The sequence below is a fragment of the Muntiacus reevesi genome, chromosome 1, assembly GCF_963930625.1.
Source record: "Muntiacus reevesi chromosome 1, mMunRee1.1, whole genome shotgun sequence".
Taxonomy (NCBI): Eukaryota; Metazoa; Chordata; class Mammalia; order Artiodactyla; family Cervidae; genus Muntiacus; species Muntiacus reevesi.
In genome coordinates, this window is record NC_089249.1 from 173,560,955 (window position 1) to 173,588,398 (window position 27,444).

Genomic DNA, 27,444 nt, shown 5'->3' on the forward strand with positions numbered 1-27,444 from the left:
TAGAGTTAATTTGCTTAGTCTTGGACCAGGTACCTTTGTAAGATGGTTAGAGTCTGATTTTAAGAATGCACACAGGTTCACACATCACATTGCTATGGATTTCTTATAACCTTAATTCAAGGCTTTAGGGTTAAAGATTTTTGAGTTTGAGCAAGCTCCAGGAATTGGTGATGGACAGGGAAGCCTGGCGTGCTGCAGCCCCGACACGACTGAGCAACTGAACTGAGGGTTAAAGATTAAAAGCTCCTACTATTATGGGATGATTTCTCATAGTTTTTAATCCCTAATGGTGTTGTCCATTGAGAAGGCTCTTCCCCTTTCTCCCGGTGATGTGTATCCATCGCCTCCCAGGGCTCCAGGGCTGTTGTCCTCAGAGCCCTCTTAGGAAGCCCTGGAATGTTTCAGGGGCTCGCCTGGTGGCTCAGTGGTAAAGAGCCTGCCCGCCAATGCAGGAACCACGGGAGATGAGGGTTCGACCCCTGGGTCGGGAAGATCCCCTGGAGGAAGAGGTGACAACTCACTCTGGTATTCTTGCCTGGAGAATCCCATAGACAGAGGAGCCTGGCGGGCTACAGCCCATGGGGTTGCAAAGAATCAGAGATGACGAAGGACTGAACACTGACAACAACAAGGAAGAATGTTTCAGAGAGGCCTTATGTCAGATCAAGGGCAGTTTCCTGTTACTTGATATGCATGTAACGGGGCAGAGTCTGTTGACACCACTATAATTTAATACAAAGGAAGATCGAATGATGAATGATTCATTAGGCTGTAGGGTGTCACTCGCTGGCGCTGGCCTGGCCAGCCTGCAGATACTCTTTGGGACCAGCTGTGGGCAATGCCAGGCCAGGGCCACACGTGTTTTCGGCGTGTTAAGTTGCTGTCTGGGAGGATTGATTACAACAATAAAGTGATTCGTTGATAGCCCAGACTGAGATTAGCTCTTTAAATCAGTCATTTACAACTGATTTTTGACAACACGTTTTGATGAGTGACTTTGCTGTTTAATTTTTGATTCTCTTGATTTGCATCATTCAATTTGTGTAGGCAAAGAGACTGTTTTATAGTTTGTTTTTTACAAACCTTCAGGGGTGAGGTAAAGTGACAATGAAATGAAACGACTAAAATAACTTGATATATTTTTGGGGTACCTTTTTTTTGGGGGGGGTACCTTTTTAAAATTTATTTTTAATCGGAGGATAATTGCTTTACAGTGTTGTGTGGGTTTCTGCCATACGTCAACCATGAATCAGCCATGGGTATGCACCTGTCCCCTCCCTCATGAACCTCCCTCCTACCCACCTCGCCGTCCTCCCCCTCTAGGTTGTTACAGAGCACCTGATCTGAGCTACCTGCTTCAGACAGTAAGATTCCCACTGGCTGGCTGTTTCAATATGGTGATGTATATGTTTCCATGCTACACTTTGAAACTTGATTTGTTGCTGAGAAGGACATTTAGGGCTTTAAAGAAAGAGTGTCACTTGAAGTTTCTCGTTTGAGACATTTTGAACTAATTACATACTCACTGTTTTGGAATTCACTTAAAAAAAAAAAAAAAGTTAAGGATTCCAGGTAGCCATTTAGGAAAATCTCCATCATTTTAGTTATGAGGTTGATGACTCGTTTTCCTGGAGACGGAACAGCCCACCTGGGACGCAGGCAGAGCCTCGCTGGGCAGCCAGGGATGCTCTTTGTGTGCCAGAGGTTTGGGCTGTGTCTTGCCTTGTTAATTTTCTCTTGTTGGAGCCCACATTTCAGCCTAGTCACCTGTCAGCGTCTTTCCTCATCTCAACCTGGGCTTGGAATATCCTGTCCCCAAAAGAATGTTCGAAAGGGCCTCTGCTGAAGAATCCGCCAGTTTTCACATGGGCCCAGTGCAGCCGTCTGGTTGGTTATACAGTTAAAAATGTTTGTAAGTATAAGACCCAACTATAAAGCACTGGTTCCACTTTGTATTTTTGGTTGTTTTCATGCTCTGTTGCATTAAGAGGCATTTGGGTTTCTATCGTCTGCTCTGCAGAGAGCCAGGGCTTACTAGGGCACAGTTCCTGACCTCCAAGGTCCGTAGCCTGTTGGGAAAGATGGTGAATCCTGTGAACCACAGCTTCATGGGTACTTTGGGGAAGTTATGACTGTATTTCTCTGCACAGCAGACCTCCTTTGGAGCACTGGAGCATTGGAGCACTTTATCAAGAAGTGTGAAAAAGTGTTAGTCAGTCGTGTTCAACCCTATGTGACCCCGTGGACGGTAGCCCACCAGGCTCCTCTGTCCATGGGATTCTCCAGGCATGAACACTGGAGTGGGCTGCCATTCTCTCCTCCAGGGAATCTTTCCAACCCAGGGATTGAAGCCTGGTCTCCTGCATTGCAGGCAGATTCTTTACTGTCTAAACACTAATCCCACTGTGTCAGAAGGTCTAATGTCCTTCCAGGTCTAATGCTAGTGAGCCCCTTCTGGGTGTCCCATTCCTCTTCCTTTTGCAGAATGAAGAGCACTGGACTTGGCACATAGACTTGTAATAAGTGTTTGTGGGAAGAACTAATGAAATGACCAGAGGACACAAAAAAGGGAAGTAAATGGCCATAAACAGGGGATGGAGTGAATGAAGGCCTCCCAGAGGGATAAAGTGATTTGGGTCTTGCAGGATCAGTAGGAGTTTACCAGGTAGAAAAGAGGAGATTCTCGATCAGTAAGTTGGTTGAGATTTCTGTAATTAACTCCTTTAAAAAAAAAAAAAACAAAGATTCCTGTTTCCCCAATCTATATGACTAATGCCATTGTCAGGTATTAAAAAGAATGTTTTTGTTTCCAGGAGGTTTATTTATCCTTTTTTTCTTTTTTGGCATGAGTTTTTTGTTTATGATGGGAAATTGCTTTTAGGCTATTGTTATTCTTTTTCTGTAATTATGTGAAAAATTATGTTCATTTAAAATGGTGACACAGTGAGTAAAATAATGAAAAAGAGGTTTTATTTATTTAGGGCATCAATTGAGATAAAGTATGTGCAGCTGCAGTTATATCCCCAGGTGATGAACAGAATTGGTATTAAGGTCAACAGATTAGCACAAAGAAGGGCGATTATTGTCTTTGCATCATTTTGAGAGAAAGTGCCATCTGCCCAGCATCGTTTCGGTCTAGGTTTTGTTCAGCTCACATTAGAGTGTAGCGTGGCCATGATACTTACTTGTTTGTAGGTTACTGTCTGAGACATTCTCTTTCTCATACATTTCCACTGATCTTGGCTTTCCCATTTGTTCTCTTTTCTCTTGTAGCTAATACTTTGCTTGAGACAAAACTGTATATGCTTGTAGAGTTTAAAAAGTGTTAGCACACATCTGTTCGTTTGCCTGGCTGTCATTCAAAGATGCATCCTGACCTCTTGTTTTCTCATGTCTTCTCGTTGATTTCTTTTCCTTCTTTTTTTTTTTTTTTTGCATTGGTTTTTCAATTCTGACATCCCTCCTGGATCTGAAGGTTCAGAAAGCTTACAAAAGAAGTGACCTTTGTGCAATTGGAGGATGGGAGTCCCAGTCACTCCTGCAGTACCAGGGTGTACCAGCCAGAGGCTTGGGAAGCAATTATTTGGCTTCTCCTTATCTGACCAATGAAGATAATTTAAAGAGGCACGCTTCAGCTGGTGGGAGGGAAAGGGAAAAAGAGGGGGTCCCTTTCTTCCCATCCTTTGTTGAGAATTGTTCGGAAGTATCTGGTTTGTTTCTGGTGCGATCGTCAGGTGCAGGGTTTTGCCTGACTTAGTCATTTGATTGACCTGTAGGGCCGCTCCCTGTATTCCACGGGCTGCGTTTGGGTGCCATTGGGATTCACATTCATGCGCGGACGTTCATCTGTTTGAGATGCTTGTCAAAGGGCATCTTGTGTTCCCTGTCGCCCCCTGTGCCTATCATTGCGAGGGCTGACACTTGAGGATTGACCCCGCAAACAATACACCAGCCTCCGAGGCACTTCCTGCCCTCTTGTCCTCAGACCAGAGTTACCCAGACACCACTTGGTCAGTGGACGGACGTGGGGGATGGTGGGTGTTTATCCATCTGGGACCTTCCTGTTCCAATTGGCCTGGGCTTTGAAACAACGGAAGAGTCAGTGTGTGAGATAGGTGTGACAGGATTTACACTCGTCACCTGCCTTCCTGCCCAGGTCACTGGTGGAGTGATGGACCCAGCAAGGCAGGCTCTGTTTGCCGGTGCCCACGGCCCAGCCATAGCTCCTGGATACTCAGATATCTTGTCCTTCCAGTTAGTTTAGGTCCCAGACTAGAGTCCCAACCATCCTTGAATCTGACCTGTCTTGCATTTAAAAGGAGATGCCTAATCTGCTTTCCTGGTCTGGTTCATGGAAGACTGTGGAAGCCCCAGTTCATTCAAAGACACTAGGGGATTTTTAGTTTGGAAGGGAAACCCGGGAGCCTGGAGACTTGTCTCCCAGTTTTTGAGAAGCAGACACAAGATGGGCCCAGGAGTCACTGGTGAGTGAGATGCGTTAGGGAAAGGTTGACTCAGGTCTTGGAAGGCACTTCTCACAAGCCAGCCCTCACACTTGGAGTTGGCTGCCTCTTTACACGGCTTGTTCCCGGTCCCCGGAGGCTTCCACACACAGCAGAGTCAGGGGATGTTGAAACGGGGGCCGTGTTCATTGTCTGGGGACCTGGAATTGGTGGTCTTGGGCTTCCCTGGTGGCTCAGATGGTAAAAAATCTGCCTGCAATGTAGGCGACCTGGGTTTGATCCCTAGGATGGGAAGATCCCCTGGAGGAGGGCATGGCAACCCACCCCTGTATTCTTGCCTGGGAAATCCCATGGACAGAGAAGCCCGGAGGACTGCAGTCCACAGCGTCACAAAGAGTCGGACACGACCGAGCGCAGCACGGCAGCGGCAACCTCAGACCTCGAAGGAAGCCTGGGCCCGCCCCCCGCGCCCCCAAGGCCACTCCCACAGGTGGCAGCTGCCCCAGTGGCTTGGCTTTGCTTCCTGGGCTCCCGTTGGGCCACCGAGCCCCCCATGATCCTGATGTCCTTTGTCCTTCTGGCTTCAAGGTGGCGGGTGCTGTCCCAGCCTCACCTTAATCTGGCTCTCCTAGAGCCCGTGCTCCTTTCTTTCTTTGCATTCTCTTAGCGTTCTTGCCTTGAACTGATTTCAGGTATGTGAGTTACCCGATGATGGTGGCAGGAAGGAATGTTCTGTTTATCCTGGGAGAGCTCGCCACGTGGAGAGAGTGCAGCTTCTGGAGTCAGTGGAATCCGCTTGGTCTTGGCTGCAAACTTAGGCAAGGCACCCTGAGAAGTCATTTCACTGCCCTGAGGTCCAGCTGCCTTGTTGATTTAAGTAGGTGTTAGAGTCCCTGTGACTGATTCTCAGGAAGGCCAGTTGTTGTCATTGTTCAGTTGCTTAGTCGTGTCTGACTCTTTGTGACACCATGGACTGCAGCACGCCAGGCTTCCCTGTCCTTCACCATCTCCCAGAGCTTGCTCAAACTCATGTCCATCAAGTCAGTGATGCCATCCAGCCATCTCATCCTCTGTCATCCCCTTCTCCTTCTCAGGAAGATCAGAATGAGTATGAAAAAAAGGTCCTAAGCTATGTGGCCCAGCAGCTTTGCTTTAGAATAATTGCTTGTAATGTTTTATTTATTTTTTTAGCAAAAGACCCCAAAATAGAACATATCACATATGTGGATATACTTGGATTTGTGGTTGCTCTGACATGTAACTTTGCCCAAGTGGGGAAAATGCATTCTCAAAACTACGAATATGAATTAAGCTTGTATTTTGTTTCCGCTGCTTCATCCTGTTTTTTGATGATCTTCATTCTAACTGCTGCTTTTTACGTTGTTGACTGTTGTACCTTCAGTTTATAAGTGGGAAGGGCAGAGTGGTCTTTTTTTCTTCTCTGGCTTCTCCCCACCCACCCCCATCCCCCTTCCTTTGTATAACTGGAAAAGTAAGCTCTGTCTGCAGCACATGGATTCATGTCATTTCTGATAGGAGCCAAACGTGTTTATTTCCAAGAGCTGTTCTGAGCGCTGCCTCCTCACCCTGTCTTCCACGATCCAGGGACTCCGGTGGGGTATTATTGACCTTTTGGAGTAGATCATTCACAGATGAATCAGCCTGAGACTATCCGGGAGACGTGTTGGGTCCCACCCACGACACGTCACATCATGTCTGGCAGAGGCTCGGTGCTGAGCACGTTTCACCCTGTGACGCTGCTCCGCTGTGTTTGGTCTCCTGTGTTCTCTTGGAGTGCCAGCGAGCACGTTGTGAAGCCCTTTCAGGCTGGTCACGGGCCCGTGCGGCCTGTCGGCTGGGGACGGGGCTGCTGGCACCAGGCGCCTGGCGTTGCGGTGTTTCTGGACGTGCATCCTCGGGCACGTCCTGTAGCCTCTCTGTGCCTCGGTTTCCTGTGTTCCTGGAACGTCGGGGCTGATGGCAGCTCTGGGCTGGAGGTGAGGGTAAGAGGTGGGCGTGAGGGAGCGTGTGTACTACCCTCTGGCTCAGAGAAGCAGGGACGCCAAGAACGTGTCCCCCATCCCCGCCTCGTGGGAGCTGCTGATACCCTGGCCAGTAAGCAGGGCGAGTGGGGAGCTGTGTATGCGAGAAGTCTTACTTTCCTTTACAGTGAAAGATTCATTTCTTCTGTTTAAGGTGAAATGGGTAAAAATAATGACCCCTTGGAAAGAAGTTACAATTTGGGTTCCACTGACTTCTTTTTTTCTCTTCCAAGTGTACTTGCCTCTTTTTTTGCTCTGAAATACACGTTTGAATTTTGGTTAGTATTTAATATTTACTTTATTTACAACTCATATGTTATACACATATATAACATTTTATAACTCAGAAAATAATATATTTGATACTTAGTATTTAAGTTAGTTAAAAATTTAAAGTTCACGAGTACCTTACTCGGTAGGCCAGGAAGCTGGGATTGAGAGTTACACGTGCTGAGCCTTGCAGCTCACTTCCTTCCCCCCGCAAAGGGTACTTGCCTACCTACACCACCTGGGAGGTTTGGACACAGACACTGACCTACAGATTCAAAGGCCACTTCCAAATTCTGGTTCAGAGGAAAGCTTTTTGCCTACTCTCCTTCCCCAATTCCCCGTCCGCTCCATCCTGATGAGTCCCATGACATTATTACACCTGGGGTTGCTTCTCAGACCTGCAGGTTTAAAGGCCAGTTGGGTGGGGGCTGTAGCAGCCTCTGCCCAGGGAAGCCAGGAGGGGGTGGACCCCAGCTCTGAAAGTGTCGGAGATCAGCCCTGAAAGTGTGCGCCATCCTCAGCTGAAGGATCCAGGTGTCTGTGCTCTCAGCCGCTCAGTCGTGTCCGACTCTCTGAGACCCCCTGGGCTGTAGCCCGCCAGGCTCCTCTGTCCATGGCTTTCTCCTGGCAAGGATACTGGAATGGGCTGCCACTTCCTCCTCCAGGGGATCTTCCTGGCCCAGGGATCAAACCTCTTATGTCTCCTGCATTGGCAGGCAGAATCTTTACCACTGTGGTACCTGGGAAGCCCACGTAGTTGGTATTGAACAGATCTGCATTCCTGAGGCATGAGTTTTCCACACTGCAGGAAATTTTTGTGGCATTTTCCTTTTTTTCTGAGTCTTTAGAGTGTTACCGGTCTCTGGGAAGGAGATTAAGCTCTCAGGTTCCATCAGGTCAAGTCAGGCTTTCTGTATAAGCTTCCTGGGTGGCAGGTGTTAACCAATACCTTTTATGTCCAGAAATTACCTCCAGCCACCCCTGAAGGCTGACTTTTATTTGTAGCAGGTCTGCCTTTGGGATGATAATGTGATTTGTGCGTATAATGCCCGGTAAATCCTAGAAGGGTCCTTCACCTTAGATACCGACTGACAATCCATTTCAGGTGAATTTCCAGGCTTAGATGTTCCTGGTGCATGTCCGTTGCAACTTGATAAAACTTGCAGATAAAAGCCCTTTATCCTGGTGACCAGCCTTTGAGAGGCAGCTTGTTTGTTTAGATGACCTGTCAGCTTTTCGATTCTTCCATTTCCAAAATAAACTGGAATGCCCTCTTGCTTCACAGGACACAGCCAGAGATTTATCTGGGCAGACTTGAGGGAGGGCAGGATTTCAGCCCCAAGCATCTCTCTTGAGGGGAAGCGCCCGTGCCCAGGAGTTTAGGCTCTGTCGTAGACAGCTGTTCCCTGGATTTCTCCTCTGGTCTCTGCCCTGGGACAGTCAGATCCGGACTGTCCATCTTCGGGGCCTGTGGCCTGTCGAGGTGTCCATGAGTGAGGTGTCAGGTCTCAGCATGCCTTTGGGGGTCCTGAGTGTGGGGGGCGCGTTTTGCCTGCCCCAGCCGTGTCCCTTCGTGCCCCGGGTCTCAGGTCAGGGAGGGCCCTGCAGCGTAGTTGCCTTTCGTAGCGCCAGCCCCTCTGCCTCCTAGCACGCTTCTGGAACTTTCTGTCTGTCCCTGGGTCCTCAGTGTGTCCTGCTCATGCAGACCACCTTCAGAAGAAAGATTGGCTCCCGCCACTCACACCCCGGGCCCTTCGAGAGTCTGTTGTGTTGTTTCTGGTGAAACAGAATTTTGTCCTGCTTGTGCCGGATGGCTCGTGCCTGTTACGGCCCGGACCGGGATCGCCGTGGCTGAAATAAAATACAAACTGTGGTTTATTTCAAGGGGCGGGGCTGTCCAGTGCTGCCCAGCATCGTGCGGTGAAGGGACCTCCGAGGGGGCCACGAGGCCATCCCCCATCCCCTGCCTGCCCGGGGAGCTCCTGCCACTAAACTCTGCTGTTTGAGGACCAGGCCGATCATGCTTATTTTAAAGCTGTTTTTGCTGTGTCACAGTAAGGCAGTTAGCAGCCGCCACTCACCTGCGTGATGTTTTCCAGGCTGGGCTGTTGGGAGCACTCTGCTTTTGTTGATTCACTGATTCCTGCAACCTCAGATCAATAGGACCGATGGGTTATCAGTGGAGAGAGGTCTGTGGTGATGGACGGGGAGATTTTTCGAGAAGGGTGCCCGAGCCCCCATCAGTCAGGGGCACCCAGGCTCCAGCTTAGCTGCTGCTCTGATGACCTTCCCTGCTGCACGGAGGTGGTCGGGGGGCTTGGGGGCTGGAAGGCGAGTGGTGGGAAGACAGGCTGCCCCTCGGGTGGCGGGGCCAGAGGCTCTCGTCTTCTTAGGCTCTTAGACCCTGACGCAGCATTGGGCATCTTCATGAACAGGCAGGGTTTAGCGACGGCAGTGTCTCCTCGCAGCCCCGGGAACCCACACTTGGGGACCACACAGTCAGGGAGAGCGCATGCGGGTCTGTGAGCCGCCGGGATGGGATGGTGTGGGCTGGTGGTCTCTAGCTGGGGTAGATTCCCGTCTCAGGTCTTTGTTCTACTGCCCACCCCCCTTTGTATTGTCATTTATTTCGAAAGTGTAATTTCTCATGGGCCTCAAGCTGTCAGTCCCTTAACAAGGATGTTCCCTACCTTGCCTCCGGCTCCTCAGTGTTGAAAGTGTTAAATGCTTAGTCATATCCAACTCTTCATGATCCCATGGACTGTAGCCCGCCAGGCTCCTCTGTCCGTGGGATGCTCCAGGAGAGAATACTGGAGTGGGTTGCCATGCCTTCTCTGGGGCATCTTCCCGAACCAAAACCTATCATAAAAAGGTCAAGGCGGTTTTCCTGGATTCCCCTGTGATTTCCGGCTTTCGGAGCTGGGATGGTGGTAGATTGGCGTGCGGGTGTGGGTGCCGTGCGTGTGTGTGTTCACACCTGTGGAGTCTGGGCCGGCAGGGCTGAGGCCGATGCTCTCCCGGCAGGCGGGCAGTGAGCTGGGTTTTGAGCTCCAGGCTGCCCGTGCGCTCGGGCTGGCCGGTTTGCCTTCCAGGCTGTATGAAACACTTGGGGATGTTTTGGGGTGTTGGCAGTGGTTTTAAAAATATTTCTTCTGTTTACTGGTTTTTCTCTGGACTGAATTTATCTGATAGTAAATTTATCTAACAGCTGTGTATGTTTGATAAAAGTGGTGTTGTTCAGCCACTAAGTCGTGTCTGACTCTTTGTGATCCCATGGACTGCTGCACCCCAGGCTTCCCTGTCCTTCACTGTCTCCCAGAGTTTGATCAGTTGAGTCGATGATGCCGTCCAACCATCTCATCCTCTCGTCCGCTGCTTCTCCTGCCTTCAATCTTTCCCAGCATCAGGATCTTTTCCAATGAGTCAGTTCTTGGCATCAGGTGGGCAAAGTACTGGAGCTTCAGCAGCAGTCCTTCCAGTGAATATTCAGGGTTGATTTCCTTTAGGATTGACTAGTTTGATTTCTTTGTCATCCAAGGGACTCTCAAGAGCCTTCTCTAGCAACAAGTTTGAAAGCATTAATTCTTTGGTGCTCAGCCCTCTTTATGGTCCAGCTGTCAAATGTGTAAATGACTACTGGAAAAACTGTAGCTTTCACTATGTGGACTTTTGTTGGCAAAGGGATGTCTCTGCTTTTTAATAATGAAAGTGAGACAATAATAAACGCATGGGTGCCTGGGGTCAATGCACTGGCTTCACTTTTACTGCTCAGAGGGCTTAAATACTGATTTCTGAAACAAAGAACCCTGCAAAGTTAGAGCTACAGGGACTTTGACCCCTGCCCCACCCCACACCTTTTAAAGGTGAGAACACCTTCTTTTTCAGTTAAAAAAGTCTAGCCAAAGGAATGGTTTTCTCAGTAGTCACGTAAAATGTGAGAGTTGGACTATAAAATAGAGAGCTGAGCACCAAAGAATTGATGCTTTTGAACTGTGGTGTTGGAGAAGACTTGAGAGTCCCTTGGACTGCAAGGAGATCCAACCAGTCCATCCTAAAGGAGATCAGTCCTGAATATTCATTGGAAGGACTGATGCTGACGCTGAAACTCCAATACTTTGGCCACCTGATGTGAAGAACTGACTCATTGGAAAAAGACCCTAATGCTGGAAAAGATTGAAGGCAGGAGGAGAAGGGGATGACAGAGGATGAGGTGGTTGGACGGCATCACCGACTCGATGGACATGAGTTTGAGCAAGCTCCGTGAGTTGGTGATGGACAGGGAGGCCTGGCGTGCTGCAGTCCATGGGGTCGCAAAGAGTCGGACACGACTGAGCGACTGAACTGAACATTCTTTTTCAAGGTCTGGCCCAGGTGGGCTTCTGAGACTGTGGTGGCCACAGGCACCGCACCCCTTTCCCCCACCCCCCACTCCCCCTGCAGGCCTGCCTCTGTAGGTTACATTTAATTTCAGAGCTCCAATCCGAACATTCAGTGCTTTGCATTTGAAACTTTTCAGCACGTTTTAGTTTAAAAGAAAAAAATGATAACCAGGAAGCGACACAGTTTATTCTTTTTTTTTTTTAATTTTAATTTTTTTGGCTGCACGACACAGCTTGTGGGATCCCTGTTCCCCAACCAGGGATCACACTCGCGCCCCCTGCAGCGGAAGCTCAGAGCTGTCACCACAGGGAAGCCCCAGGGCGCAGTTTATTCTTAGCCCCTGGATGGGCAGGGTGAACACTGCAGTCTTTGCAGGCAGACCTGAGACTGACGTGACCCTGCTGGCCCAGGAGTCGTGCTTGGGGGCACGATACGGGGGCTCCTCTGACAGAGACAAGGCCTCCCCGCGCGCTGGACCCGTCAGCTCAGGGTGGGTGCGTTGCTCTCGCTGTATCTTTGGGTGAGGTCATTGTGTTTCTTTCCCTCTGCTCATGGTTTTTTTGCCCCGTCCAGTCCAGTGTATTGGTTTTGAGAAGTCCAAATCAATGGTTTTATTTTCAGAGTTCTAAATCCAGCCGTATAAACACTTGGGAGTCTGGGCCTGGGGTTTGGCAGGGCTTCTTGGCTATTTTAAATATGTCGGGAGACTTCTTGGAAGCCGCCCACTGCCGGGTGTTTTCTGATTGTGTTGTGAGCCGGGGTCTCAGTGCTCTGCAGTGAGAGCACCCGAGCCCTGGGGTGGGGGCTGTTGACGGGAAGAGTCTGATTCTCTCCCCTTGAGAGCCTCTTTCTGAGGACCTGGGTGCTGGGTGCCGGGTGTCTTCTGCCTGTGGGCCGGGCCGGTGTCTACAGGTGGCTGGCACCCATCAAGGTGGTGGGGAGAGGTGGGCCTTTTTAAAGCCTGCGCTCGCCAGTGACATTCGCCCAGGGGTGGGAAGTTTTACCCATTTCCATTGCGATAAGCAAAAGTAAATTTAGCACAGCTTCGAAGTCTGCTTATAGCCTCAGGTTCATCATCGGAGATGTGCCAACATCCAGGTGGGGCTGGTGCGTCTGTGACTGGCTCCGGTTCCCCTCCGTCCCCCCCACAGGGCAACACTGGGTGTGAGATGCTCAGGTCACCATCGTCCCTTGTGGGTGTGACCGCAGGGAGGTCACGTGTCAGCAAGTGCTGCAAAGCAATCTCCGGGAGAACCTTCAGTGAAGTCTACCGGCTGTCGAGGGTTCACCTCAGCAGGAACCCCAAGGACGGAGAGATGGGGGTGGGGCACTTCTTGCCCTGGGGACCTGCCTCTCCTTCCTTCCTTCTCCTCTGACCTCAGTGTGACCCCCATCATGCGAGCCGTGCCCCCAGGGGCTGCAGCCCTGGCCAAGCATGGGAACGTGGCCGATGACTCTCGGGTCCCTGGGAGGCAGGGCAGGGATGCAGAATTAAATTTCCTAGAAACAGACAGGCAGTTATGTTGTGAAAACTTTCCAAGGGGTGAGCACCATCGTAACAGCTAGCTAGTTAGCCAGTGGCAAAGTAGAGCATGCCCACAATGCGGGAGACCCGGGTTCAATCCCCGGGTCGGGAAGATCCCCTGGAGAAGGAAATGGCAACCCGCTCCAGTACCATTGCCTGGAAAATCCCATGGATGGAGGAGCCTGGTAGGCTATGGCCCATGGGGTCGCAAAGAGTCGGACATGACTGAGCGACTTCACTTCACTTCACTTAAGGTAGAGCAAGTTGCCAAAAATTGTGATGGTATCTCCAGAGGATGTAACTGAACACAGTAAGCTCAAACCCCAAAAGTTCGTGAGTTTGATCTCGCATGTCCTTTGAAGAGGCTTTCCTCGGAGATGTTTTCTGTATGTACAGCCCAGCCCCGCGGGGGCTCCTGGCAGGCACCCCCAGGGGTGGCCCCTTTGTGCCCAGCAGCTGTGGACCTCTCCACCTACGTGCGTTCCCGACCCCACCTTGGCCTCTGGCCCCTTCCCCGTGTTAGAACCTTGCACCCACCTTCCACCTGGCACCTCCAGCCAGACACCCGGCCTGCCCCTCCTGAACCTGGTCCCTCAGAGGTCCAGGGAGAGCCTCTCTATCTCTGCTTTTCTCCTTCCACACCTCCAGGGCCTGGGCCCACGGGGAGCAGGGGGTCTTGCAGCCGGCACTTTATGGCGAGTCTCATACACCAGCCTGAAAGCTGGACTCGTGTCATTCTCTCACGCTTAGAGGCCAGGTGGCATCACCCCTGTGAGAAGCCCTGCGCCCTGCTCTCCATCCTGTCCCCTTCCCCCCAAGCCCTCAGCTGCCCACCTGCACCCTCCCTGCCAGCCCCCCATCCTCAGGTATGCGTGGTCGGTCACGTCCGGCTCTTTGTGGCCCCGTGGACTGTAGCCTGCCAGGCCTCTCTGCCCATGGGATTCTCCGGGCAAGAATTCTGGAGTGGGTTGCCATTTCCTCCTCCAGGGCAGTCTTCCAGACCCAGGGATCAAACCTGCATCTCCTGTGTCTCCCGTGTTGGCCGGTGGATCCTTTGCCACTGGGAAGATGCTTTACCACCTGCGAAGCCTCAGGTCCCAGGCTTAAATGCCAGCACCTCTGGGCCCCTTGCTGACTGTCTTCCCCGGGGCAGCCTCTCCCCCTCCCTTCCCCTGGTCCCCACAGCTCCTGCCCTGATAGCGTCACGAGCTGTACTTACAGACCTGTGTGCTCATTGGTACTCCGCCCTAGAAGGCTGCTTCTCGAGGGTGGGGCCGGTTAGGAGTTGGTCCTGCGTGCTCCTTGGCGTCCTGCCGGCTCCTGAGATAAGTGAACAGGCGTGGGCGGCTGGGTGAGGGACTGGCAGGGTGCTGTGGGCCCAGGGGCACGGTTACCCGTGACCCAACGTGGGGTGTCAGAAGATGCTCCCCAGGTCTGGTCTGGTGGTGTCGTGGGCTTCCTGGTGGGGCTGCTGTGCTCTCCAGCCCTCGGAGATCAGCTCCTCGCCTGCAGGCTCTGGAAGGCAGGCAGCCCGGCCCCTGGGGCTGCGGGCACTTGGCTCCCCCTTGGTGGAGGAGGGTGGGCTGCACGATGAGAGGATGGTGGCCGCAGGCTCCCGAGCGGGCCCCACACGGGGTTCAGGCACCCCAAGGAGGTGGGGAGGATGGGGACGTCGGAGCTGGGGACATTCTTGGAGTTGTCCAGGTTAGGCAGAGGGGGCCAGGCTTTTCTAAGCCCATTACCCATCCGTGGTCAGCTGTCCAAGGGTCAAGTCCTTGAGCTAGGTCACTCTCTTTGGCCTTTGCGTCGGGATCAGGATGTGGTCTGCCACCAACATGCCCCACACCCCAACCCCAGGGCTGGAGGGAGGGCCAGACCCACCCTCCATGGTCATGTGAAGGTGCAGTTGGAAACGCTTGTGAAAAGAGCATCCGAGTTGTACTTGGCATCGTGTAGGAGGACACAGAGATTAAATAGAGGAGTTCCCTGAGAACTGATCTTAAATTAGCTTTTCCTTGCATGCAGAAAATCCTCTTTCTGCCAGAAACGGTCTCCGTTCCTGTGAAGTTAGAAGCAGGTCCTGTGAGCAGCTCCGTAGCAGGTGGGAGGTCATGGCCTCTCCATTTGGAAAGCGATGCAGTTTTGATGCCTGATTTTACAGAAGAATCAATGTTTTATAGCAAGTGACAGAAATCATGTCTGGTTCAAGAAGGCGACCGTCCACTTGGGTGTAAGTTTAGTGATGAAAAGGATCAGGGAGCACCCCCTGTGCATCTCCTGGGCGCCCGGGGCATTTGCTCCTGTCTGCCTTGCTCGGCATCTCCTCCAGCCCTTCCGGGAGCTGTCCAGCTGCACACCTCCCTTGTTTGTGTCTACACAAGACTCCTTCCCTCCGGAGCGACCGTGCGTTATTAGAAAGCAAACACAGCTCAGACCTAGAGGACAAATTGCCAGGAGTAAGTCAGCGGCAGGACGTGTGGGGACTCAGATTTCCTCCTCCTGGTTTAACCGGCAAGACGTTGACACGGAGCCTCCCTGTGTAACCTGGTTCCCTGCAGTGGCTTTGAACTGTGGTCGGTGGGGCGTTGGTGATTGGGGGGGGGGGCGGATGATGGGCAGCCCCCCCAGGGCTGGGGACCAAATATATGCCCTGCTGCCCTTGGTCAGTCGTATCCGACTGTCTGCAACCCCATGGACTGCAGCCCGCCAGGCTCCTCCATCCAAGGGATTCTCCAGGCAAGAAGACTGGGGTGGGTTGCCATTTCCTTCTCCAGGGGATCTTCCCGACCCAGGGATCGAACGCAGGTCTCCTGCCTCGCAGGCAGACTCTTTCCTGGCCGAGCCACCAGGGAACATGTAAAATTTCACATCTGTTCTTTTACTCCCTCAATGGACCTGGTCACTTCACAACCGTCTGATAGGATCTCTGACAGTCAGGGTCTGAGGACTAGGACGTCCAGAAACAGTGGGGACCGTCTCCTGTGTTTCCTCCCTAGTTCGATGCTCAGACCCTGAGGCCGACCTTCAGAGCCTCGCTCCTTTGCTACCGTGGTGACCGTGTGGCTGAGTCCTCTCATGTTCCTGTGGTTCTTAGAGGCATAACAAGGAACCACTCCTTTACGAAGGAAGCATCTCTTTTATTACCTTTCCTTACTGGAAAGATAACCCCCACGCCCAGGGTAAAGAAGGGAAACAGGACCCAAACCAGTAGGCGCGTCCCCCTGCCTCTTCCTCCTCGGAGGCATCGCCCAGCGAGCCTCACCGCGGTGGCCGTCATTGCGGACCACCTTCCTTGCCGTGGTTTCTGTGCTGTGGTTTATCAGCTCACTCACGCATCACCTGGTGCCCAGGCACAGGCTGAGGGCACCCATCCCGTGACCCCGTTTCGGTGTGTTGCGCGGCAGCTGTGCTGGGCTTTCCGGTGCACCGGTAGCGTTTTGTGGGGGCGCAGTCTGCACCCGAGCCGCCGTGGGGTCATGGCTGTGTCTGTGCTGTGTGAACAGGCGGAGGTGCAGTGGGGGGCACCTTGCCGGGGCAAGAGATAGGAAGTGGGTGCACACGTGTGTGCAGGACCGCTGGCACCCAGCCTGCAGCAGAGGAGCGGAGCAGGTGGGGCTGTCTTACCGGGATGCCCCTTGAAGGGGACCCAGGTGGAGTCCTGTGGAGATGCTGGGGGGTACACATGATGTTGTGATCCTTGCCAGCCCTCTGTCATGAGCTTCAGGTTTTCATTCCCATCTGTAACCACTGGCTGTTCTTTTGTACTGAGAACGGAGGAGAGGAGCCCAAGATGGTGCATGCGCGGGGACGTGGGAGAGCGGGTACCAGGGCCGGCAGTGTGGGGATGACCAGTGGAGAGGGACTTGGCACACTTGTTTTATCTTCCAATTTTTCATCCATTGCGCGTGACCCGTACCGACCCTGGAAGGCAATGACAGAGGGGCCCAGGGGTCACGCAGGCCCTGGAGCGCTCGGTGGACACCCAGGTGTGATGACGGAGCAGGCCTTCATCTCTGCACTCGGCGGCTTGCGTCCTCATCTCTTGGACAGGAGGCCCCAGGCCAAGCCTTGCAGGGAGGAGGCCCGGATCCGTGGCTGTCAGCTGACTCAACAGAACTTCTGCAAGAATGTGATTAGATTTGCTGGACATTACAGCCTCATGGGCAGTATTTGTTTTAATCTTATAAAGCAACCACTGGAATTGGTAGGGGCAGCCTGAAATCACTACCTATTTCCCTGTGCAAGGGCGGCAGGCTTACTTGTGGGAGAAAGTCATGCACGCTAACTCCAGGTGAGCCCCATCCCCACCCTGTAAAGAGAACTGTCCCAATGCTTTTTGTTTTAATTTACTTTTTATCTATGGTAAGTCAGGGGTTATGGTAGCCACAGGCCATTCTGAACCCATCACAAGGAACCCAGGTCTGTGAAACCTCCCTTTTGGTCAGCGCAAGCCCGTTAAGTTGGGGGAGGCTTGGCCTGCCCCACGCACCAGGGCACCGAGGGTCTGTAAGGCGTGGAGTTCCTTGAAGGGAAGATTCTAGGATTGAGGCTAAAGGGACCAGGTGCAGGCTTCTTGTCTTCCAGGCTAAGGAATGGGGCCCCAAGAGGCCAAATGACATGGATCTGTTAGCAAGCCTCCCCTTATAATAAACATTAATTGCACCATGAATTAAAAAATATTTCTGACTCTTTACAATTCTTTATGAAATTAAAACTGTCAGACTCAATTATGTCCAGCACAGGACCGACTGAAATGCAGCTTATGAATTGAAAACATCTAAGCCATCCCTGGGAAGAAACCCTGGAGGAGGAAATGGCAGTCCACTCCAGTATTCTTGCCTGGAGAATCCCATGGACAGAGGCAGGCTACAGTCCATAAAGTCTCAAAGAGTCGGACATGACTGAATGACTTAGCATGCACACAAGCTGTCTCTTTTTCCCCTGGATTTATTTTAACCAGGAAAATTTTCTTGTTTCAACTGTCTTAACTTTCAGGAAGAAACTGAATGTTCCCACCAGCAGCATCTGAGCTTCACAGTAGAAGTTACTTTTTAATATATATGTTGACTCAGACTTTAATAAGGAGAACAGCCAACAGCTGCTTAGAAGTGCCAGGAGCCAGTGGCAAGAGGCAGTGAGTCCTTGGCCTTGAGCTGGTATTTTAGTGATGGGACCGGGTCTCTGTGTTCCTAGGGTCCTTGTATCAGGACCCAAGTGTGGCAGCCAGTGTTACGGTTTCTGTTACTCATCACACCAACCATCGTTTGAAAATTCTTGTTAATCTTCCCACTTCCAGAAGCAGTTACCCAGGCTCCCACTTCCAGAAGCGGTTACCCAGGCTCAGCTGTATGTCCCCATGCAGTTCAGGTTGACCATCTCCTCTGTGCTAAGACCCTGGGTGGGTCTTTATCCAGCTCCCGTTGGCAGTGCTCCGGAGACAGAGAGGAGCCTGAAGGTGGCCTGAGGCCGGGCCTGGCTTTTGGGCCAGTCAGGAGGTGTTGGCGACCTGGACCGCGGTGGGCATCTGATAAAGCCCCAGAGCCCAGGCTCCTTTGGGAAAGAGAGATGGAAAAGGTTAGCCCAAGCGAGGTGTCCAAGACCCCAGACTCAGACCTGCACCTTCCCGCCTCAGCATCTTTCCTTTCCTTGATGGGGGAGGGTCCGGTGTCACTGCCAAGGCCTGGGGACATCAGGGGGGCTGAGCAAGGCAATCGGGGTCCTGGGAGGCCTCCTGCAGTTGCCAGCAGTGTCTTTGGTCTGCGATCGCCTTGGTGTGCAAAACTGAAATATAAAATAGGAAGGTTAAAAAAAAAAAAAAAAGAAGGTTTCAGGTGGCAACGGTTGGCTTAACAGGAAGAATGGGAGCTGACCTTTCATAACATTGTAGCTTGCGACCCTAATACACATTTAAAGTAGAAGGTACTCTCCTGCTTTCCAAAGTTTTGTGACCCTTTTCAATGCTGGTGAAATGGAACCTGCACACACTTGGTGACTCTTCTTTCTGAAAATCCCTGGGGAATTTAGTGGCCAAAATCCACTCCTAGAACCATAAAATAAGCCTCCAAAGAGTAAACAGTCACGGCACATTGTGATCTGCCACCTTAAGGGTTCAGTTCAGTTGCTCAGTCATGTCCAACTCTTTAGGACCCCATGGACTACAGCATACCAGGCTTCCCTGTCCATCACCAACTCCCGGACCTTGCTCAAACTCATGTCCATCGAGTTGGTGATGCCATCCAACCATCTCATCCTCTGTCGTCCCCTTCTTCTCCCTCCAAAAATCTTTCCCAGCATCGGGCTTTTCCAGTGAGTCAGTTCTTTGCATCAGGTGGTCAAAGTATTGGAGCTTCAGCTTCAGCATCAATCCTTCCAATGAATATTTCAGGACTGATTTCCTTCAGGATGGACTGGTTGGATCTCCTTGCAGTCCAAGGGACTCCCAAGAGTCTTCTCCACACCACAGTTCGAAAGCATCCATTCGACGCTTATCCTTCATTATGGTAGGGAAGGGAATCAGCTTTCCTCCGGGAAGTGAGAAGCTTGCACACACCCCTGGAGCTCATCTGGGCAGGCAGCATTTGCCTTGGTGGCTCCTTAGGGAGAAGGGAAAGGGTCCCATCAAAGGCTGGTCGTGTGGAGAAGGATTCTGAGCCACATCAGGGCTCAGGGGAGAGAAGATGCTCTGGGACTGCGGACCCTCAGTCGTGTCCACGATGGTGGGGTTGGGGTTGTTTCTGGGTGGCCTGGCATGGGTCACCCTGCACTGAGGGGGCCTTTGGAGTGGGAGTAGGACATTGTCTGTTTCTATTGCAGGAAGAGGGGTGCTCCTTCCAGAACCAGAAAGGGGGCTCTTGTCTAATACTTGGAATTGAATTGTCCGAGGAGACACACTTGCTGACAAAGCAAGAGATTTTACTGGGAAGGGGCACCCGGGCGGAGAGTAGGAGGGGGAGGGAGCCCAGGAGACCTGCTGTGCCGAGTGGCCCATGGCCTCAGGTGTTATGGCAATGGGATTAGCTTCCCGGCTGTCTTTGGCCAAGCTTTCTTACTCAGAGCCCTTCCTGGGGGTGCGCCTGTTGCTCAGTCAAGGCGGATGTCAGCAAGAAGGATTCCGGGAGGTGGTGGGACTCACGGTGTCTCCTCCTGACTTCCTCGAATTCATCTGGCTGGTGGTGACTTCTTAGTTCTGCATGCCTTATCAGGACCTCCTGTTTGTAAAATAACTCACCTAAAAGTAAAATAACTCACTGTGGTGTCTGGCCAGGGTGGGCAGTTTCAGGCAGTCTGTTTCCCCTAACACTTCGAGGGTCTTTGAGGCCCCTGGAAAGCAACTTGAACTTCCAGGGAATCCCAGAATGAATCTGGTATCCCAGAGATTTATGGTCTATTCCATTTATTATAGAGATGCAAGGATTTTCAAATAAGAAGTCACATCATCCCTTGGAAAACTGTTGCCAGTGAGCTTCCGTTAAATCCTCCATTGGAGAGTCATCAGCGTATTAATGTATTAGCCAGCCTGCAGTGTGGCTCTTTCCTGCTGCACTGAAATGGATTTCTTATTTTATTAGGGACACGCATTTCCTCTCTCGGCTCAGAAAGGAGGCTGAGTGGAGCCCTGGTGCCTGCCAGCGCTCCTGTTCTCTGGAACTGTGCTTTCTCTTCCCCCCTGTTGTTTCCCTTTATATTTTGGGATTCTGAATGCTTTAAGCTAAAAATATATGCTCCCTCACTTTTCTGTTCCTAAAAAGAAGAGTAAAAAAAAAAGAAAAAATTCTTGGAAATTTGATGTTTCAGACAAACATCTCAGTCCTGGAGATTTAGATTGTTTTTTAAAAGTCATCTGTGCTTTCAGAGTTTTTCTTTTTTTTTTTTTAACCCCTGAATATAATTTCAGATTTCACTGGAACCTCTGTGGTCACCGGATCCTAATGGAATTGTGGGGAAAGGAGAGGATGAGATGATTGGATGGACATGAGTTTGAGCAAACTCTGGGAGATAATAAAGGAAAGGGAAACCTGGCATGCTGCAGTCCATGGGCTCACAAAGAGTTGGATATGACTGAGCACTGAAGTTTTTATTATGGTTTTAATCCCCCTACCAGATAGGCTACTAATAAGATTGTCCCTCCTAATTAATCATTTTCCCCAAGGTGTGTATTATGCCAGGCAGTTGTTATGTTTGTTCTCACATGGTGCTCATTTTTAGCATGAAATGCACAAGAAGGAAGTCCAGCCACAGCTTTGATGCTTCTCTTCTGAATGTCAGAGTGTAACCGCTAGGTCCAGGCTCAGCGGAAATGGACGTAATGAAGGGGTAATCTTCCTGGAAGATCTTAAGTCAGCGTTCCTGGTTATTGGTGGAGCCCAAAGGTTAATACAGTCTGCAGCCATCTTCATTCCCTGCAATTAAATAAACTCCCAAGATATTGGAAGAAATTGCTGAAGGACAGGAAGTACTTTTTTTTTTTTTAGTGACTTTGCAAAATCCAACTGGTTTTAAGACTTGACTTTTGATCCACCAAGTCAAGTAAAGATAATACCAAATAGCCTGGTAGCACCAGGGGGAAAAGGGGGCGCGGGGGGGCTTTCTGCCCAGTGGGAGGTTAATATTTGCTGGACGATTTCTCACCTGTGTTCCTAGCACTTAGAAATTAGGTGATGAGGTCACGATCCCTAATGGGCAGCAAATTGTGGATTGGGAATCCATCCTTGTCTCTGCCCACCCACACCCGCTGTGTTCTCTTTGGTCCAGGGGGGTTGAAAGTGGGGAACCTTTATGGCTTGAGTGCCTATTGTGTGTGTGGTATAATGAGAGCCTTACATTTCCTGGTTAAACGCGCCTTTCTGCATATGAATAATCTTGAAAACAGACCCGGGCTGAGTCCCTCACTTAAGTGCTATTAGCAAGCAGGGATTGAAAGGAGTTTGGAGTCAGGATGAATTTTAAGAAAGTCCTGGGCAAGGGAAACAGCACAGTTCTCTTGGGAGCGACAACAAACAGCTGAGTAGCTTTGTTGTTGAATCTGACGTGTGTCTGTTTCTGCTCCCTGCCCCCGATCCTCTTAGGTCTGTCTTCCCCTCTGTGGGTGTCAGAGCCTTCCGTGGGGTCCAGAGACTTGTCCCTGCTGAAGGAGGAGCCAGGATGGGGCTGGAGGTGGCCCTGAAGGGGACCTACCGGAAGGAAAGCCCCCTCCGTCTTTTGCTTTCGTCCAGCGGCCCAGAAAAGCTGCTTTGCTGCTGCGGACAGAGGCTTTTCTCTGAAATAAGCCCGAGTCCTTTGTGGCTGTGTTTCCCTCAGAAGAACAGGGAGGGGGCTTTGGGGTGTCTGCGGGGTGCACGCTTAAGATGCCTTCCTCAACCCCTCGAGGCTGATCTGTGTGTGTCCTCTGGAGGGGGCGCAGGCTGTTTCACAGACAGGGTGCACATGAGCGTTTTGGGGGACAGGGTGCAGTGGGGGGCCCCCGCAGGGTCCAAGTCCTTCCTCTGCCAGGTGGGTGGTGGCAGCTTTTACTTCCAGCCGCAGGTTGTCTGAGCCCCTCCGTGGAAGGCTGTCTGCCTGCCCTCGCCCCACAGGTCAGCAGGCAGAGCCAGGTGGACCCTGTTCCGCAGGAGGACGAAGCCACATTGATGCTGGTTGCCTGTGAGTGTGGGAAAACAGAAAACAGCAGCCCATGGGGAGGAGGACGGAAGCCCGCTTGGAGGAGGAGGAACCCAGCCCGGAGGAAAGGGTTTTCTCTGGTGTTTGTATAATGAAGGCGTTCCTCCTGCATCAGGCATTCAGATTTCCTGAGAAGGCCTCAAGGCCCACCTCCCTTGAGTCTCGGGGAGCTAAGGGGAGCGGACCTCCCCGAGGTGGTCCAGGGCCCGGTGGTCCAGCTCTGCAGCACGTGGTCCTTTTGTTAAGGCGCCTGCTGGGTGGAGGCTGGTTGGGCCGGCAGGAGCCCTGCCCGACGCCCTTGGGGCTCCCTGGGCCAGGCGGCACCAGGAGCTGGCTCCCGGCAGTGCCTTCTCCTACGCGCTGTGTGTAAACGCATGTTCCTCAGTGACCCACGTGGTCAGCAGTGTCAGGACCAACACAGGAGTGAATACAGTGTGGTGGTGTCAGTACATCTGCGTCCGCCGTCTTCCGGGTCCAGACTTGGCACCCCTTACTTTCCGTGTGTGTGTGTGTGTGTGTGTGTGTGTGTGTGTGTACTTTGTAAAAACGTCTGTGTGTGTGTGTGTGTACTTTGTAAAAACGTCTTTTAAGACTTTATCTTTTCAGAGTAGTCGTAGGTTTACAACAAAACTGAGAGGGAAGAACAGAGCTTTCCCTTACCCCTCCGCACCCCCACCCCCACCTTCCCATCAGCAGCATCACTCCCCAGAGCAGTACGTCTTTTACCAGGGCAGAACCTCCACTGACACATCAGTCTCCCCAGATCTGTATTTCACCTTTAGGGCTCACTATTGTATGTTTTAAAAGACTTAAAACGAGTAAAAGTGGAATGTAAAAAAACAACAAAGAAACTGCTGAGGACTCTGTGCGTGGATGACCCAGACAGTGAGAATCTCACGTTTCTTGGGGCTCGGCACTGATCGTCCCACCCCAGGCACCTTTTCCTTGGAAAGTGCGGTTCTGGCAGCTTCCCGTTTGCGCAGCATCATATCGCCAGTGTGAATCGTGTGGCCACAGAGCACTTCCCCAATCCGACCTGCACTGGACTTTGTCTTAATACAGAGTTAAGCTGGTCAGGAATTCTACCGCTGTCCCTGTTTAGCTATGCAGGGACTAAAATAATAACATGCCGTGCGTGTGACCCGTGGGCATACCAGGGTGACAGCGGGGAGCTGGTGTCTTTTCCTTCAACTTCAGATATATTGGTCATTGCTCAGTGGTAAAGAACCTGCCTGCCTACGCAGGAACCGCAGGAGATGCCGGTTTGATCCCTGGGTCAGCAAGATTCCTTTGGAGGAGGAAATGGCAACCCACTCCAGTGTTCTTGCCTAGAGAACCCCATGGACAGAGGAGCCTGGTGGGCTCTATGGGGTTGCAAAGAGTCAGACATGACTGAGCTACTGAGCATGCATGCATATTAGAAGAACCAGGCTGAGCGCTTCTGCTTAATGTTCATGCCGTTCCCCCCACCCCATGTCAAGTCGTGTTGATTTCCCTTCCCTTTGTGTAACCACCTCTGTGTGCTGTGCATTGCTTTGACCACCACCTGCAGGGAGGCCACTTTCTTTCTCTGACTGCCTCCAGATTTCTGTTCTGAAGAAGCTGATAGTCCGAGTTTTTCATTCCTGATAAAAGTTCCCTGTTACTTTAAGTTCCCTAATCTTGGTGTTCTTTGAGCGTTTCTTTTCACTGTTAACGATTTAAATTTAAAAGATAACATGGAATCTGAAGTGGAGCCAAGTTAATGATAAGAAATGACAAACTACCTTCCTTTCCTAAACTCTGCTGGGCAGTTACCGAGGGTCCTCTGCAGCCTGGGCCCTTGCCAGTCCCCCGTGCCTTCATCTAAAGAGGCCTTGGTGTCACAGGTTAAGTGCAGTCAGTCAGTCAGTGGTCACCAGCCGTGTTGAATTCTAAATTCCAGTCCAGGGGCTTTCAAAGTGGCTCAGTGGTAAAGAATCTGCCTGCTAGTACAGAAGACATGGGTTTGATCCTTGGGTTCGGAAGATCGCCTGGAGAAGGAAACAGCAACCCACTCCAGTATCCTTGCCTGGGAAATCCCACGGACGGAGGAGCCTGGCGGGCTACGGTCCATGGGGTCACAAAGAGACACGACTGAGCGACTGAACAACATTAGCTGCACTCCCATCAGCGTGCGGGAATGCGTTTTCTTAATATTTTTCTACTCTAAGTGGGGCAGTCGAGTGAAGCTCAGAGTGGCCCCTTCTGAAATGGCACATCTTCTGTGGCTTGGGATTCTAACTGCCCTGCGAGCACGCATGCACACGTGTTCGCAGGCACACACAGGCTTCCAGGGTATGTGCCCCAGAAGCGGGTGTGTTTATCCTTCAAGGGTTGCTGCACCGTGGAACTTAAATGTGTTGACCCAGGGACTGAAGAGCAGATAAGACCAAGGAGGGTCTTGGAATGCAGGAAGGGAAAAACCAGACCCTTATCGTCCTTCCCTCCCCCATGTCGTTAACTATTCACGGATTTCAGGTCCTCCTGAGCAGCATAACCCACCTTCCCTCCTACCCCATAGTGAAGGTCGTTCAATCGTGTCCTGCTCTTTGCGACCCCATGAACTGTACAGTCCATGGGATTCTCTAGGCCAGAATACTGGAGTGGGTAGCCTTTCCCTTCTCCAGGGGATCTTCCCAACCCAGGGATTGAACCCAGGTCTCCCGCATTGCAGGTGAATTCTTTACCAGCGGACCCACAAGGGAGAAGGTATCTGCCCTACTCTTCCCCCCACCCAGTATACATGCCTCATCCAATCAGCAAATGAGCCGCAAGACCCCCGTCCCACTCCTTATACCCTGGTATAAAAGTGGACTGAGGAGCCCTGTTCAACGTTGGTTCTCCCTTGAGCTGGCCCACTCAACAGCGTCTCTCCCTCTAATAAACTTTATTCCCCTCTCATTCTGCCTCCTGTCTGGAAATTTTTCCAAGCCGCGCCCAGATCACGACGTTAAACAGGGCAGCCGGCTGGCCTGGGCCCCACGGTCCCCACCCAGCTCCCCCCGTGATGTGCTGTCAGCTCTGTCATCCCCGCTTAGCGAGTGCAGCCCTGGGAAGGCCCCGATCCACAGAGGAGGAGCACGTAGAAGTCTCTGGCGAGCCCCGCTTTTGCTGCGTCTTTTGTTGTTTTTCGTTTAACCTCTTTGGAGACGGCCTTCTGTCCTGATCGGGCAATGATGGAGGCGATAAACGTTTTCAAAGTACATCTTTCAAAATGGAAGATGCGTTTTTCTGGTCAGTTAAATTAAGCATTAATTTTATTAATCTAGTTCTTATAGGCAAATGTATTCCGCTCGAGGGAAGATTTATTTGCAAGCAAGAAGGCACCGCACACGTTGTTCCAGTGTTTATATAATTACACATCTTTATTTAATGGAGCCCTGCTTAAGTTATTATGAATATGTAATATTTGTTGTGATAAGCATAATCTTTTGGTGACATGTGCTTAAAAATCAGCTGAGCATTCGTGAATGAAGCTCATTTTAATTCCCATGTTACCCTCTTTGTTTCTGTATTAAGAGTATTAAAAGCTGTGTTATTGAATTTTTTTTATATGCCAGATGGTGTAAAATTTGAGGGGCACTGGAAGGTGGCAATGACAAGAACGTCTCATTACCTTGTCCCCAGGCTGGTTCCTTAGCCCCAGATCGGCAGCTGTGACGTTTTTATGCTTCTGAAAGTGTTCTCAGCGTGGACAAGGTTATGTTGTGTTACACACACACACACATCACTGTGGCTTTGGGATGGTTGCACTTTGGTACACTGAGGCCTTTGTTGGCGACTTAGCCTTCCTTACAGGAATGTATCCCGGAGAAGGAAATGGCAACCCACCCCAGTGTTCTTGCCCGGAGAATCCCATGGACTGAGGATCCTGGCCAGTTATGGTCCATAGGGTCGCAGAGAGTCGGACGTGACTGAGTGAACACAGAAATGTATCCACGTGCACGTAACCAGCCCTGGGTTGTTAGAAGCACGGCGACAGCCCGCCTTTGGGGGATATTCTTGGTACAGGTGTTTCATGTTGATGGAATAGCTGGCATCTACTTCCTTGGACCATTGGAGTCACCCCACCCCCAATCCTACAATCCGCATTCCTGTTTTCCCGAGAGATCAGCTGATGACAGAGAGTGAGTGAGTGGTGACCTCTTTGATCACCCTGTTCACTGCTGGGAGGGTGTGACGTTGGTTACTGTTTGCTGAGTGCGCACGAGGGCTCAGGCAGGCCTTGTGTTAGAGCACCCACGGCTAACTGGTCTGCAGGGACAGCTTGTCTGGGACACGTTAGGGTGGTGCCCGCCGGCCCAAGAGTGGGTGTGCAGGTACCAAATTAATGTGCGCCCCCCGACATGTGGCCCCCGGCTGGCTCACTTCCGTGGAGGGAGCAGTGGCCCTTGCCCTTCCCTTTCCTGAGGGAGCATCTTTCCTTCTGAGCTCCTTTCCAGTGGGCCCGCTCACTCTCTGCTAGTTGGCCGGGCATTCGAGTCCCCAGAGTCCAGCGTCTCTGCTGTCCGACACCCGTCCCCGCCAACTCTCAGCTGAGCCTCGGAGGCCCTTTCCAGCTTCCTGGCGCCTCCCGTCCCATCCTTCTCTGCCCAGAAGTCCTCCTCTGATGTGAGGAAGACCTCTGAGCTGGCAGACCTCAGCCTCTGTCTTGGCGGGGCTAGCGGTGTCTAGTTTTTTGCGTCACTGTCTGTCTGCTCCAAGGGTTTTCTGGTCCTTCTCTGCAGTGCCCCCAGTGGAGCTGAACGGGGTATGTCGATGCCCCGTTCCTGCATCCTTTGGGTTAGAAAGTCGAGCATCTGTTTGAAACCCTGGCATTACTTGACTTTTAGGCCGTTTGTGATTTGACTTCTTGGTCATCGTGTAGCTTGAAGGAATTGGGGAATTTTCAGAAAAGGCATAGAGAGGGAGGGCCCTTTGGAGGGAGAGATGTTTGCCTTCCGCTCGGTGGTCTCCGGGGTAGCTGCCGTGTTCATTACCAGCTCCGTCTGTCCGTCCCTAAGTACACAGACAGGGTGGCGGGGTGGGGTGCCATGAAGGGAAATGGCAGATGGGGGATACGGGGAGTCAGGTAGTTGGGATCCTC

General features: G+C 51.6%; 1 protein-coding gene across 7 annotated transcripts in view; it reads left to right on the plus strand.

The window, feature by feature from the left end:
- Positions 1–27,444, plus strand: part of AGAP1 (ArfGAP with GTPase domain, ankyrin repeat and PH domain 1) — a 567,532-nt gene that overhangs the window by 162,530 nt on the left and 377,558 nt on the right. The window lies entirely within an intron of this gene.